Raw genomic sequence first — 6,000 nt, 5'->3', positions numbered from 1 at the left:
GATTGGGGCATAAATTTCTTGGTATGTGGCATCACTTTAAACTTACTTTTAATATGCGTTGTCTCATTCTCTATGTTGAACTTCATATTTCAAGTTTTGTTATTTATGTTATTAAATTTATTTACATTTTTTCTCACTTTGTAATACTAATAAATTGGATGCATTTTGTACTTCATTATTTTTGGATCATCTTATATAGACATGCAAAGTGAATGTTGGGAATAAGTATAAGAAAAGCATTTAATGATTTCTTTTTGAAAAAATTAATATAAGCATCATTTACTTTAATTTTTCTAAATTTTGAGAAAAAAAAATAATATGTTAATCATATTAAGTTGTATATTCCCGAATTTTTTTGTATTGAATTTTAAATAGACGGATTTTTTCGTATAGAATGAATTTGAATTCAAATTTGGTAACCATGCTTATAAATATTTCATGCACTTCACGTTTTAAGGTTACCAATTCATTGGATTGAATCAGGTAAATCATTCATTTTATCCCTGTGCTCTTACTATCACAACACCCTACCCCCTCACAAATCGCATGGACTATGCAAAAAAAAAAAATTCAAAAGAGAAAACCAATATTCCATTCATGTATGAAAAAATTACAAAAGCTTTCGATCTGAATGAAACCATCTCCCCTTTCAGGTGTCTTTAAAAAAAATATTGTTATGATATAAAGATACCATAAAGGATGTAAATCTCCTACAACCCAGAGATAACCATAAAAAATATCCTCTGATCCGGAAACTAACATTTGATGTAGTATGTCACCCAAAAAAATGAAAAAAAAATACAGAGGGCATTCAGCGCAGCGTTAATAATTGCCAAGGAAAATATAGGATAAAAATGGAAACCATTCCTCCATACAACGTATAACCAGACCAAAGAAATACGGAGTCCCTGTCATATTACCAGGTGACCATCCTGCAAAAGGGTGCCTTTAGAGAAACTCTAAAAATGAATCTTATCCAATGATGTTTGTGCATCCTTCTTTCGATAACGAGTCTGCTTCAACATTTTGTTCTCTATAAATGTGGGAGACATAGACTCTTATAAATGTTGAATATAATGACCCGATCCTCATCATCCAATGGGAGAGGGCAGGGGCCTGTAGAGATGATCATTGATTTCCCAATCAATTATCACCTTAAAGTCTCCAAAAATATCTATCTCTTCGATTTCCATCCACTTGGCACAATAAGGATGCCCCACTTGAAATTATAGAAATCATGAAGGATCAAGTAAATCAACATCTCATTATTGCAAACTCCTTGTGGAGCAACCCCGTCAAAAAATCTAACTAAGAATCTTTAGCATGCATCCTTCATAAAAATGCATCTATTGGCATACTTATGGACCACCTGGCCTTTCTCAAGAAAGTAAGATGTAATCATGATGCAGGTATCCCTCATGAATGACTTCCTCTATTCAATTATCAGACTGTTACGTGTCCTCCAAATTCCCCACATGATATAGAAAGGGAGGGCTTTATATACCTTGTTCTCTATGAACCACTTAGCAAGACAGAAACCACCAAGGATTGTTCCTGCATAGTGGAAATTTTGATAGAAGCAACAACCTCCTTCCAAACTGAAATAGGAAAGGAGCACTACAAGAAAATATGGCAAGTGTCCTCTGATGAAACCATACAAAGTGCGCTTCTAGCAGGTCCCATAAACCTCTCTTAAGTAGATTTTTCCACGTGAGGATTTTGTCATGGGCCACCAGCCAACATAAACAAATCAATTTTAGTGGAATATCCCACTTCCATGATGCTTGTAACCACCCAAAAATTGGATCTATAGCCTACCTTGAGATAAATAAGCATAGATGTTTTTGATAATGAGTTTCTCCTTGGCCATTGGACCATTCCAAGTGAGGCGATCAGCCTCTTCAGAAATGAAAATACCAGATGACTTCAAAAGAAGTCATTATTCCTCCCACTTCACATCCAGGACACCTAAAAGTCTAATACCTGCAACCTCTTTCCATTAGCATCCAGACCCTTCGTCCACAATGATATCTTTTAATTTAAATATACCCCTGATATGTAGGAAAAATATAAGTGGAGGAGATAATGTGTATAATTTGGGCATGCCAATGATGCATGCCAGGACGATCTCTGCTTGTTGTCCATTTCCCACAATCCATATTAAATTACTCATGAACCAAGGGATTATTTTCCCCATGTTTCTCCAAATAAACGATGCCTCCTTTTTGGCAAGGGCACACACTGTAATCCACAATAACAAAGATTTTTTTTTTAAATATTTACTCTTAACTATTTGATTCCAAATCCCCTCTGCATTGACCGCCCTCCAAAGTTTTTTTATCAGTAATTCCTAAATGAAAATGTGGAAATCAATAATACCCCACCTGCCCATAGACACATGTTTAGATATCACATCAAAATTTACAAGATGAATCTCTCTCTTATCTCCAACACCCAACCAAAGAAAGTTTTCCATGATGAACTTGATACTATGGATAATAATAGTTGGAAGTCAGATAATGTGAATCCAGTAAATTGATATGCTTTGAAGCACTACCTTTATCATAACTAATCTTCCCCAAGAGATAACCATTTGTTGGTCCATGTTTCTAGCCTCTTTTCAAATTATAGCAACATCCACTCCTAGTCACTGATTGAGTGCCTATTTGTTTTAATGAAAAACCCCAAGTATCGAAATCCACCATCCAGTGGAAATTATTTAACCCCAAAGTGGGTGGCAATCTCCTTGACCAGCAAAATCTTGACTAATGAGTATAGGAGAAGACTTCTCAGAATGCATAACCAAAATTAGATGCGTCCCCAAAAGCACCCAAATTGTGAAAAAGGCTTGTCATTCTAGATATGTTCCCTGCCCCAACAAAATAACGTCATCAACAAACATCAAATGAGACAAAGTCACAAGCCTAGATAGCTTACTTCCGAAGATAATCCCCCTAAACCTAGCATCCCATATCCTTCCATTAAGACCATCAATCACAATAAAAAACAAAATAGAGGACAAAGCACACCCTTGTCTCATCCCTCTAGGTGTCCAAAGAACTTTGACGAATGACCATTAATGATCACCACAAAACGTGTTGATAAAACATAAGCCATAACCCAGCTAACCATCTAAGGACTATGCACATACCCGCTCAGTCTCACAATTGTTAGAAATTGTAATTACTCTCACATGTGGAGTTAATTAAACATAGGGAGTCAGTTAACTAAGTGTTTGAGTGTTGATTCAAGTCAGGTGATAAACGACTTTTACTGTGTGGTTGCATGTGGATGCATGTCAAAATATTTTAGGCAAGTTGCTAGTTGGAAATGTTAAGTATCCTTCATCGGGTTCATTCTAAGTATCATGTTTTATGTGATCAATAGAAGAGCAGCAGCTCGTGTTTTATGTGTGAATTATGCTTTTTCACCTCTACCTTTCCAACAAATTGGTTTGAGAGCCACTAAGCTTAAAGAGTGAAAGAACCTGCAGCCGCAGCTTGCAGAGCAGTGTGAGGAAATCAAAAGTATTATTTCATCGTCGTAGAACCGTAATCTCGAGTCGGCACTCCGTTTAGCAAAGTCGTCATTGTCAATGAGGAAGATGCGTAAACGAGTGTTAGCTTCATAGAGTAATGAAAATCGGCATATTGTTTTTAAAAACGAAGTCAAAGGTTTAAGAGTCACGTTGGGTTGATCTTCAAAGTCATATTAAAATTTCTTTTTCAATACGTGGCAACGCTTTGTGTTTATTGGAAAAGAGTTTTGATTATTAAAGGGGCGTACAAAAGGTAAATGGTTTTATAAATATAAAAGGAGTTTCGAAAAGGAGTTTAAAGGTTTCTTTAAAAAGTTTTTTTTATGAAGGATTATGAATTTTGTTTTGCGCGGACATAGTAGTATTTTGAAAGGATTTTTGTTAGGCGCAAATAATTGAAATATTGGTGCTCTAAAATATTTTGTGGGAGATTTTTAAAGTATTTTTTTATTGAAAGAAAATTAAAAACAAATTATTGAGAAAATGAGGTTTGGGCTTTGCAAAAGTTTGTTTTTATGCAAAATTTCAAGCATGATAATGTTTTGGATGAAGATTGTGCCTTACGGGGGCGCATATTGAAAATCATATTTTTTTTCCCGAGGGCGATATGGAAGACAACCTCATGCAATCAGCAAAGCAACTATAAGAAAAGGAATGACAATAGTCATGGGCGGCAAAGCGCGACTGAAGAAGACTAAGAAAAATAATCGAAAAAAAGAGACAAAGATTGTTGCCATGGTTAGAGAGGTTTAGGCCGCAGCCGAGGATCTCAGAAGTCTAGCAGAAGGCAAAGAAGAAATCGAGGGTGATTGGTGTAGCTTTGATCTACTACCACCTCCTATGTTTACAGGTAAATATTTTGATCATTGGGTTATCAAGATGCTAACTTTCTTAGAGCTAAAGAGTTAATTGAGTATAGGTCTAATAACCCATATGATGAAGTATGCGATGCTTTAGCATTGAATTTTATAAAATAGACATTGGATGAGAAGTGCTTGTCCAGGGTAGCAAAAGCTACAACTTCCAAGGAAGCATGGAAATTCCTAGAAGCAGAGTGGTGCAAGGGAGAGTGGCATGCAACAACAGGTTATGTCACAAGCAAAGAAGTTAACCGCAGATCTAAGAGTAGATGAGCAAGACTCTAAGAGGAAAACAGAGCTTGGATAATCCCACTCAAAAGTGGATGATGGTTTTCAAGACCATAAAATTGAAACCCATTATGCAAGCATGCATATGGATGAAGAAGATGCAACAAAGATTGCAGAGAGAGAAGCAGAAGCCTCTATGTGTGAAACAGAGCAAGAGCATATAAATGCTCAAGGACTCCACTATAATGTGGATGATACAGATGATGGTGAATCCCACTGTGATGAGACACATGTGGATGATGACTGCAAAGTTATATGTGAATTGGTGAATCCAGCCACAGTTGATGGATTTGGTGAAGTTGAAATTGTCAATGAGCACATGCATGCTCAGATATGCCACCATAGTGTGGATGAACATTATGTTGATGATATGTGTGGTTTCTTTTTTGAAACGGGGATTAATTGTGACAATATGGTAAGCGCAATGTTTGATGAAACATTGAAGGTTGAAGCTGCCACTGTAGCAGCAAGATATGAAGCAGTTGGAATTGTTCATGAAGCAGTATGTGATCTAGCAACAGTTGATGATCAAGAACAAGATAAAGTGATTGAAGAGTTTTTTATGAGAATATCCATTGACCACATAATAGTGGAAGATAGTTTCAGTGAAGTTGAAAAGAAGGCAAAGAAGGAAGAGGTAGAGCAGGAAGGACTCACTGAAGAGATTCATATTAAATATGTTTTTAACATTGTTTTTTAATATGCAGGTGTTCAAAATAGTATGGGAGTAGAAGTTGAAAGCAAGGTTGTTAATATATTTGATGTAGATCTAAAGCTCATTGAATAATGGATTCATAAACCAATAGAAAAAATTGAAGCAAGTCTTAAAGCAGCAGTTGGAATAAAGGAATTGAATGAAATTGTGAATAATGATCTTGAGTGTGCAGATTACAGGAAAAGAACAGCAGTACTGTTAGGTCCCTATACTACTATTGTAACCCCTTATTGTTATTAGTACAATCCCCTTATTATATTTTTGTGCCCATGTAATCCCCAAATTGTTATAATTGTGCCACATAGAAGCGCACTATTGTTATTATTTTGCCCTTACATTATTATTGTTATGTTGGCTCTAATTATATCATGACCCCTTAGACTCCTATATATAGAAACGAGGTCTTGTCATTTGTATCATCCAAGAATTGTTCATTTGTGTAATGTAAAGGAGGTTTCCCCCTTGAAGAGGTTGATTTCTAAGGCATTGATCTATCTTTTCTATCCTTTTGTGAGCTGGTTTCATAATATTTGGTATCAGAGCTTTGGATTCTAGGGTTTCAGTCAGATCTTGTTTCGCTATATTTTCGGAGATACAGT

Source organism: Pinus tabuliformis, chromosome 9 (genome assembly GCF_031772625.1).
Source record: "Pinus tabuliformis cultivar Carrire ecotype Pingquan chromosome 9, CPIR1, whole genome shotgun sequence".
Taxonomy (NCBI): Eukaryota; Viridiplantae; Streptophyta; class Pinopsida; order Pinales; family Pinaceae; genus Pinus; species Pinus tabuliformis.
The sequence above is the reverse complement of the archived record's forward strand: the minus strand, read 5'-3'. Positions refer to the sequence as shown.